The following is a 10,419-nucleotide window of genomic DNA, read 5'->3' on the forward strand; positions in this document are numbered from 1 at the left end:
TTAGATTCTGCAATTATAAAATTCTACTCAAAGAACAAAACAGCAAAAATTAGCCTAAGCACCCTTCAGAAAAACAAATTGGAAGGGGGATTGGACGCTCCTAACTTTACACATTACTATTTAGCTAACCAGCTACAATACCTATCGAAATGGTTATATCCTAACGAAGACTACAACTCCTGGCTTGAACTAGAACAGGCGGACTGCAACAACATAAAACTCTCTGACCTCCTGTTTATCATCACTACACTCAGACGTCATAACTGCTTGCTTCCACCTTGTCTGCCTGGTGGAAAACTCTAGAAATCACAAACTCTCAAATAGAACCTTGCTTACTCTCTCCAATTTGGCACAACCCGGATTTTGAAATTAACAAAAGACCTCTCCATTTTAGCACATGGGAGATGAAGGGAGTAACTCATCTCCACCACCTTTTCCAAGACAATATACTTATGACATACACAAACTTATTTCAAACTTTTGAAATAAGAAATGGAAATTTTCTACAATATTTATAATTGATAAAAACAATCAAGAAGAGAATTCCAGCGCCTCAGGATACTTTGCAGCCACCAGAATTTGCCAAACATATTACAAAGCTTTCTCCGAGAAATAAAAAAAACCTTTCTAAGATTTATAAATTACTGTCAGAGACCAGTTCTATACATTTACCAATTTTAAAATGGGAAAAGGAGCTCGGTGTATCCCCGGACCCTGACTTGTGGACTCAGATATGCAAAAATACATTTAAGATGACAAGAAACACTAATATACAACTTATCCAATTTAAAGTACTCCACAGAGCACACATCACCCAACAAAAGATGAACAGAATGGGCTTCAGTCAATCTGACATATGCACTCAGTGTACTCAGAACACTGCAGACACCTACTTTCATGCTCTCTGGTTATGTTCACCCGTCCAGCACTTCTGGTCAGCAATCACTCAAAAACTCTCCTCCATTTTGGACTGCAGGATCCCATTATCTCCCAACCTGTGCTTAATTGGTGACCTGATGACAATTGACCTCCCAAACAGCCACTGCAACTCTCTTCTTGTAGCTCTCGCCATCGCCAAGAAAACAATCCTAGTCAATTGGAAAGATAAACAGACCCTCAACATCAACCATTAACTGAATCTCCTTACAGAACATATTTCGCTGGAGAAAATATCTGCTAGCCACAGAAACCAATTAACATACTTTACAGAAAAATGGTCACCATTTATTCACTCACTAAACGTGTCTGTATAGTGCCACTCAGCCTGTGAGCATATGCCACCTGTACATATAAATATTACAACTCAAGAAAAACTATTGTGTAATATGTAATGTGTTTCTGTTAATGATAATCTCTCTATCTCTCTCACCACAATATACCACAGCGGTTCATCAATTCAAGGAATTCAAGGCCTTAAGCATGTGTTAGGTGCACCCTCTCTCCCTTGAATCCGGGCCTGCTCCCTGGCTCTGTGGGGGATCGCGGGGCCGGGCGGTTTCCCCTGGGGGGCGGGTGTGTCTGGACTGCTTGCCCTGTGTGCCTGGGGGTGGCGGGGTCCCCTTGTGTTCCCTGGGCCTGGGGCGGCGTGGCCGGTCCCCCCTGGTGGGCTGTTTCCGGCCCTGGTGGTGCGGGGTGGGTGGGCTCCTCCTCCCCTCCTTCGCTCCTCTCCCGCTCTTCCCCCTCCCTCCTCCCTCCCCCCTCTCCCCGTCCCTCCCTGCTCCCCTCTCCCCCCTTCGGGTAGGCCTGGGGTCCTCCCCGGGCTGGGGGCCTGGTGTAGGGGCTGGGTGCTGCCCGCAGGGGGGTGTTCTGGTGCTGCGCAGAGTGGGCCTGCCTGTTGGTGTGCGGCCGGCGGTAGGGGGCGGGTCGGATGGGCCGGGCGTCCAGCTTTGGGTCTGGGGCAGTCTGGGGGGGTACTGGCGGGGGTGCGGGTTGGCCTGTGCTCCTGCGCGCCGGGGTCCAGGGGGCTGGGTGGGGCTCATCGTCCGTGCATCCTGGTGACGTGGCTCGTCCTTCTGCTAGGGGTCGGTTTGCTGCAGCCAGTGTGACCCAGGTCGGGACCACTGCATGGGCCTGGCGCTGCAGTTGCTTGGGGGGGCGGGGTTCGGTGGGGGCTCGTTGGGTTTCCTTGGGGCCCGCCTGGCCTGCTGTCCATGGGCTTTGGGGGCCTCGCAGCACCGGGGTCTGGTTGGCACCACCTTCTAGCCCCTCTCATCCATCCCTCCAGCCTTCGGGCCGGGCCTACACTGGCCTGGCCTCCTAAACCACATTTAGTTCTCTTACCACACATTTCACACTTTTAACGCACCACATACATTCACTCTTTGAGGTGCAGACCACTGATGGATTGGGGGGCTTCACGATGGGGCAGGCTATGGGACAGTGGTGTCCTGTAGCCCTACATCCTGCCCCCCAACCCATCCTTATCTGTCCTCCAATTTTAAAGCACCACACACACCTACATCTTGGTGGACAGATGGGGACAGGTTCCAGGGGCCTTATGGCTGCACAGGCTGCAGGACAGCAGTGTGCTGCAGCCATCAGCCTTGCCCCCACCTGTCTCCTATGTCCCCCAATTTCAATGCACCACATCACATTTAGGGGCCCCCCTCTTACTATGTTTCTCCGTCAGGGATCGGAGAATCATAGTAAGGGGGGGGTGGTGGGTCAACACACACTGTAGATACGCATGGCATGGCTCGTGGGGCCCGGCCCTCCCAGGCTGTGAGTTGGAGCCAGGGAGCCCATTTACATCATGGTGGTGTCGCTAGGTTCCCGGTGTGTGTGTGGGGGGGGGTCCCGTGGCCCTGTGGCGGGTGGGCTGGGTAGCGCCCTGGGGGCTCTGTGGGTGCCTGTCGGAGTTCTGCCTCCTGACCGGCTGTGGTTTTTGGGCCCCCTGCTATGGGGTCCCGATGGGGGTGGTCGGGGATGGGTGGTGGGCTGCCCCACCCATCTAGGGTGCGTCTCTGGCTCTCTGGGGGTGCCCCGGGTCCTTGGGCCTGCGTGGTGTCCCGCAGCTTCTGTGGCTCCCTGGGCGTGGGGTCTGGGCGCTCCTGCGGCCTTGGGGTGCCTTACCGGCTGCCTTCCCCCACTGGGCTGGGACATTGACCCTGGACCCTGGTGATGGTTCTCATAAACACATTGGGAGGGTTCAAATACACGCATGCATGTCCGATACTTCAGCTCCGTGACGCATCGCAAAGAACCGATGGGATCACTCAAAAGGGGCTCAGTTGCTTCTCAAACCTACCACACTGCTCTGGCAACTCTTCTCCACAATAGGGCTTACCTCCACCACCAGGACTCTCATATTTCTGGTGTTCAGTATAGACTTCTCTCTCTTTTTTTTCTTTTTTTCTTTATTATACATTTATTGGTTTATTTTCGGTAATCTGTATGGAGCACAACAACCTCAAGGCCACAATACATCAGCTACACTGCCTGTTTCTCCTTCTTCTCCGCATGCACTGTCGGTATATAACTCAGGACTTAAGCACCTGTCCCTCAATCCCCCCTGCTTGTCCCTTACTTTCCCATTGACACACTATGGTGTATCACGGCCCTCTCTGGCTCATATTAGGAAGTTTTTCCAATACAGGCTGATAGGCTAGTCTCCAGGGAGGGTGGGTGACGGTCACAATCACGCACAGTATGGGTATAAAATACTTGGCTGCAAGACTAACAGTGCATAAATCTTCATAAAAAGCTTACACCCTTTTGTGGTGCTAAGCTACAAAGACTAATGCAGACAGGTAAAGGGAAAAAAAAAATCAAAAAAGAAATTAAACATTATATGGAAGAAAATGATAATGGGGAGGCTGGCCCAGAAATTGTATGGGATGCACTAAAAGCCGTTGTCAGAGGGAAAATTATATCCTTTTGCACATACCAAAAGAAACAAAGACAATTGAGATTATTAGAACTAAATAAAGAATTAAAAGAACTTGAGACAAAACACAAGAAGGGATCAAACCCAAACCTCACCTCAAAATTAAAAGAAATTAGGAATGAAATTAATATTCTATACTTACAAGAAATACAAAAAAGATGATTTAAACAAAACAAAAGTATTATGAATCTGGATCAAAATTTGCTAAGCTCCTGGCAAGGAAATTGCAAAAACAACAGTCAGATAACACAATCTACAAAATTAGGGACCCACACTCTAAAACCCTCTTACATAAGCAATGTGAAATACAAATGGCGTTTCAGTCAGGACCACTTTGTCAAAAATAATCTTTATTTACTTGCACAAGTTATATTACATTTGGCGGTATGATTCTGTTCTGGGACCCCCTGCTTTTCCACGCGCTTGCGTGGAAAGCCTGAGGCAGGAAGAGCACACCTTCCTGCCCCTTATGAGTCATCATGAACGGCTATAGCAGGGAGCCCAGCAGCAAAAGAAAACCCAGACAGAGCAGAGCAAGCAAATGAATACAATAAAGTTCAGACCCGCATGACAGGAGGACCTGGGACCCCCTGCTCTTCCACGCGCTTGCGTGGAAAGTCTGAGGCAGGAAGAGCACACCTTCCTGCCCTTCATGAGCCATCATGAACGGCTATAGCAGGGAGCCCAGCAGCAAAAGAAACCCAGATAGAGCAGAGAAAACAGCATGACAGGAGGAGCTGGGGTGGAGGTGGGTTGCGATTACCGGCAGAGGAAGCAGTAAAAGGGGCCAGGCTAGAGCTGTTTAAATAGCACGCTCTGAATGCAATTTTCCAATAGGAGCAAAGGGGCAGTCAGCTGAGCCATCAGCTGATTGAGGATTGCTTGCTTGCCATTGACAGCTAATTTAGAGCTTGACGTCTTGGCCTGCCAGATTTCAAAATTACTATAAACAACTATAAACTCAGCCATAATTCGAAGATAACAACAGATTGAGCAGTTCTTAGTACCCCTCAATTTACCCACTCTGTCAGAAGACAAAAACACAAAATTAACAGCCGAAATAACTAAGGAGGAGCTGAACAGTGCAATTTCTAGATTAAAAACAAATAAATCGCCAGGGCCAGATGGGTTTTCTTCTGAATGGTACAAGACCTTCAGTTAATACCATACCTTCTTAACATATTTAATACAGCATTAAAAGAAGGAAAAACCCCGCCAACTTGGAGTGAAGCTACAATCTCGGTTATTCCGAATGAGGGAAAAGACATACTGGACTGTAGGTCATTTAGACCAATCACTATCCTGATTACTGACTACAAACTATATACATCAGTTCTTGCCAAGAGAGTTGAAGAAGTAAGGACCCCCACCTTATACACACGGACCAGACAGGTTTCATTTCGCAGAGACAAACCCATGATAATATTAGACGTTTATTACATATCTTGAGCCATATACAAGAAGTTACAAGCCTTACTGGTTAGTCTGGACGCAGAGAAGGCCTTCGATTCTGTGAGTTGGAAGTTCTTATATAAGACTCTCGAGAGATTTGGGTTTCATAAAGAATTTATTAAAGGAGTTAGTACTCTATATAATAATCCAACTGCCTGCATAAAAATAAAAAGGCACCTCTCAGACACTATTACATTAGAACGGGGCACTAAACAAGGTTGCGGATTGTCACCACGCCTTTTCGCACTTTATATTGAACCGCTCGCTGAATGGATTAGGCAATCTGACAATATTAAAGGTATTACTATAAATGGGGAACAGCACAAAATTGCACTGTACTTGGACAATGTTTTATTATACCTAAATGATCCCGCTAATTCATTTCCTGAGCTATTTAAACTTTTAAATAATTTTGGTTAATATGCAGGATATAAACTAAATGTTCAGAAAACCCAAATCTTAACACAAAACTATACTCCATCTAAACAACTTGAGAATAGATTTCATCTGAAATGGGACTGGAATGCAATGAAATACCTAGGTGTACTGCTTCCTAAAGACATTTTTACATTAGCAAAGATCAACTATAACCCCCTCCTTACCAGAATATAACTAGATATACAGAGATGGAATTCCAACCCTTTTATGAGCTTCACTCAAAGGGTGGAGACCATAAAAATGAATATACTCCCAAGACTTATTATTATTTTTTTTTAATTTCAGGCTCTTCCAGTAGAAATCACCACAAAAAAATTCTCTGAGTGGGATAACATTATTTCCAGGTTCATATGGCAGGGGGAAAAACCCAGGGTAAGGTTCAAAACATTACAATTGTTGAAAGAGAGAGGAGGTATGGCTGTAGCAAATTTGAAGGATTATTTCTTCTCAGCTCAAATTAGACCATTGATAAATCTGTGTAACCGAGACTACCATGCCAGGTGGAAAGACACTGAAATATCTCTTCATGTATGTGAGTTAGTGCAGTAAAGCCAGGAACATAGTGAGGGACTCATCACACCCTGGGCACCCTCTGTTCGAACTGTTGCCATCAGGCAGGAGATACAGGACTCACAAGTCAAAAACAAACAGACTAAAGAACAGTTCTTATCCCAGAGCCATTGTTGCCCTGAATAATGCTGAATAATGTAATGAAGCTGCTACCCAGATAGCACACATACAGTACATCTGGCCGACGTCGGCCTGATGTATCAAGTTTACATCGTTAAGACGTAGCAGGGAGAGCGTTTGCTCATTGCCAAGACGTCGCTGAGACGTTGGCCTTTAATCGAAAATGACCACCACGCGACGTTCAAACGATCAATAAAAAGCTGCGCTCAGTAGGCGCTCCTTCATTAATATTCATATGCTTCGTTAACTACGACCTTTATTCATTTAGGTCGGACCTTTCAAACTACAAATATTTCACCATCCAATGTGAGAAATCAGTGCTAACATTCAAAAATAGCTGACTGTTACCCTATTTCGTGTGTAAGTGTGCACAATGAAGAGACAAAAGTCAATTTGACAAACTTTATTTTCAAATTTCCACAAACAATATCTGACGGCCAGTCCGCTTCTCCTGGCAGCCTGCAAGACACAGAAAAGATGATGAGCACATAACTTCAAGAAACAAATCCCAACTTCACCACTTTTTTTTTTTTTTAGCATTTCAGCTGTCTTTTAGCCAGATTGAAGGCTTTGTGTCCGTCACTCTGCTTAATTTAGTGTTGAAACGGTTAAATAACGGGATCCGTTAACTCCGTTAACTGTTAACAGCAGCTCAACAATCAGTCCTTCATCTCGGAAAAACAGTGGCTTCAAAACTGCGCTATTACCTGTAGCCACCGGGTCAGTTTGCTTTGCAGAGGAGGAGACCTCGACTGATAAATTGCCCATAAAATCACATTAACAACATACTGAAGGCATCCTTAAACTTCACTATTTCACCTCCGCGCTCCTCTCTGCTGGTCTCACCGACACTTCAGCACCCGTTCTGGGATACACAGTGTCGGCCCGCCCCGCCTGACCTCCGTGCTCCTCTCCGCTCCTCTCCCAGACACTTGAGCACACGTCCAGGGCCCCGGAGGGCAGGCCGGGGGGCCGCGGGACCACGGGTGGCAGCTCCGGGCACTTCCACTTTAACCCAAAACGAGTGCTCACGATAACCAGATGAGCAGATAACGTCAACTAGGGAAAATAAAATGAAAACACCACAGTTGTAGCCTGTTAGAATAACATGAGCTAAACCGCTAAACTAGCTAACAGCTAACGAAAGATAACGTTAGCTGGTGGGGAGCTGTGCTAAGCTATATACACCCAGTCGTGCTTCGCCACTCACCAGGAACCTCTTTTAACGGTCACAGAAGAAACAACAAAGCTATTTTCTGCCAATTTATTCCAGTAGAGCTTACCAGAAAAACCAACTGCGATGAGATGCTGTGTCCTGCGAGCTCAGTTCCAAACAAACACCGCGGAAATGAAATTCCGCCTCTGTGGCGACTTCCGTATGTGGGCGGGTATATTCTACAGCACTGGGCCGACCCAAAGCCGACGTAACAGAGACGTTTGATGAGCTGGGACAAAAGAGTATTAAATTTAAAGATATCCGCCCATGCGGCCGACGCTTGTCAGACGTTATAAATTCAGGGCCGATGTGTCGTCCTCAGGCCGACGTCGGCCAGATGTATGTGTGCTATCTGGGTAAGAACAGCTGCAAGACGGTTGTTTGTGTGTGTGTGTGTTTGCGGGTGTGTGTGTGTGCGTGTGTGTGTAAGATGTATTTTTAGTATTAAGTCTAGTACTTACGTACCTTTATTTATTGCACCATGATTGCATTTAATTTTGTTGTACTCATACAATGACAATAAAGATTCTATTCTATTCTTCTTCTGCCTGTCTGTGCTCTCCCTAACCTGCGATTTTAAACTGATTTATTTTAGCTTTGGAGTTACTTTTAAGCTATCTGCTTGGACATCAATTGTTTTTAGTTTTGTTCTTATTTATCTCCTTTAATCAGACGTTATTTTAATCACTGGATGTCCAAGCATTCGGGGTTTTAACAGCCAGACACGGCCTGCTTGACAGGTGGGAAAACTTCTGCCAGCTGACAGCACAGCGGTACATCTATGGCTACATCTATGCACGCCGATGTGGACCCCCAACTTGTAAAAGCAGACAAAAAGATTGCTGACCTGAAAGAGGACATTCGCCGTCTCTCTGGTGAGCTAAACGACAAATCCTCCATGCTGACCTCCCTCCAGGAGGTGGCTCATGAACAGTCGCTCCAGATCGCCTCACTCACGGCGGCCCTTCAGGACACGGTGCACTGGGATCCCAGCGCTTGGCCTCCACCGTCTTCCAGCTCAACACCGAGTCGTCGGTGGTCCTGGGTGGAGGTGGTCGGCAGGGGTAAGAGAGCCCCTGGCTGTGCTGCCTCACCTCCGCGCCTCAGCCTGTAAAAACCGCTACAGCGCCTTGGCATTGGACGGAGATCCAGACGCTGGCACTGCAGACGCTGGCACTGCAGACGCTGCCGCTGCGGCTCCTTCCCTACCGACCGGTGCTGCTCCAGCCGCTCCCCACTTGGAGGGGTCGGCCTCGGCGCCTAACAGTGCTGTGGCTCCCTCTCCGCGACCGGTGGTACACCTGCAGCGCCCTGCATGGATGGATCTGCGTCTTCCTCGCTGGCACTTGTTGTGCCGCGGCTGCAGGAGCCGACCATCGACTCCCATCCCGGGCATCAGCTTCCGCGGCGCGTCAGAGGCTCCTAAAGGAGGCTGTACGAAGACGCTTCGGGGGACTCCTCTCCCACAGCTGGGTTGGCGCTCCTCCTGCCGGTCACGCAGCATGGACCGTCCACCTGCCTCATGTGAGTCCCCCAATCCTCATCCTGTTCCTCCTCGTCCTCTTTTCCCCCCTTCCACCGTGTTGTTTAGAGACAGCATAATCAGGAATATTCATTTTTTTTCAATGCCACAACTCACTGCTTTCCTGGAGCCACAGTCCTGGTCATCCTTGACAAACTTCCAGAACTGCTTCATTCACTCCCTTCCTCCATAAACCGGCTGATTTTTCATTTGGACTCGAACGACACGGCCCGTCGGCAATCAGAGCTGACAAAAATGGATTTTGTTGCTCTTTTTAACCTTTTAAAAAACTGTGGTAAGTCTGTTTTTATCAGCAGTCCCCTGCCAACACTGTCCCGCGAGGCAGAACGCTTCTGCCAGCTCCTCTCCCTCAATTCATGGATCCAGGCTGCCTGTAGCACTTATGGATTTACTTTTATTGACAATTTTAACTTAGCCGAGCAGGCTGGGCAGCTGCATGTTAGCGGCTAACATTCAGCACGCTGTTCAGTGTGCCCCATGTGACTGACAGTTACGTACATTGAAAGCATACGCCCCCCTGCTTTCCTCTTTGGTTCATCCCCAACCCACTCCCACATCCATATCCATCCCAGTCAGAATCTCAAATAGATTTAATAGACCAGCTTCACCATGGATCAATAGCAACCCCAAAAACTTAGTTCCCGTCACACCTGCTTCACACTCACCACATTGTGATGATGAGCGCACGTTCGACAGGAACATTAACTTGGCCGTGCTGAACGTGCGCTCTCTTTTAAATAGAACTTTTATCATAAATGACCTGATTTTAGATAACAAGTTGGACAGTATTCTTTTAACAGAGACATGGCTTGGCACTGACGCACCTGTTGTTCTCACCGAGGCCTGCCCACCAAATTTTAATTTTTTATTTTCTACTAGGGGGGGTAAAAAAGGAGGTGGAACTGCATCAGTCACCAAAAATACACAGCACTCTACTGAGAGGTGGAACTGCATCAGTCACCAAAAATACACAGCACTCTACTGAAGTTTCTTTTAACAGCTACATATCATTTGAGTATCATGCCTTTGTTTTTAGCAGTCCTCCTATTCTTTGTATCACAGTTTACAGGCCACCCCACCATTCCACCTCTTTTATCACTATTAACAATCATACACACCACCTATAACAGAATTTTAATAACTGGTGATTTTAATTTACATGTTGATAATACCTCGGATACAATGTCCAGAGAA

At 47.3% G+C, this 10,419-nt stretch overlaps 1 long non-coding RNA gene across 2 annotated transcripts; it reads right to left on the reverse strand.

Annotated features, from left to right (window-relative positions):
• Positions 1 to 6,854: 6,854 nt before the first annotated feature.
• Positions 6,855 to 7,749, reverse strand: LOC126389359 (uncharacterized). Of its 2 annotated transcripts, none has more exons than XR_007569838.1 (2): positions 7,286 to 7,749; positions 6,855 to 6,925 (listed from the first exon to the last, which is right to left on the reverse strand). It is a non-coding gene; the product is annotated as an uncharacterized LOC126389359 (long non-coding RNA). The 2 variants fall into 2 exon arrangements; XR_007569839.1 differs by having other exon boundaries at positions 7,256 to 7,749.
• Between the last annotated feature and the right edge of the window lie 2,670 nt (positions 7,750 to 10,419).

This window comes from Epinephelus moara, chromosome 4, assembly GCF_006386435.1.
Source record: "Epinephelus moara isolate mb chromosome 4, YSFRI_EMoa_1.0, whole genome shotgun sequence".
NCBI classification, from domain to species: Eukaryota; Metazoa; Chordata; class Actinopteri; order Perciformes; family Serranidae; genus Epinephelus; species Epinephelus moara.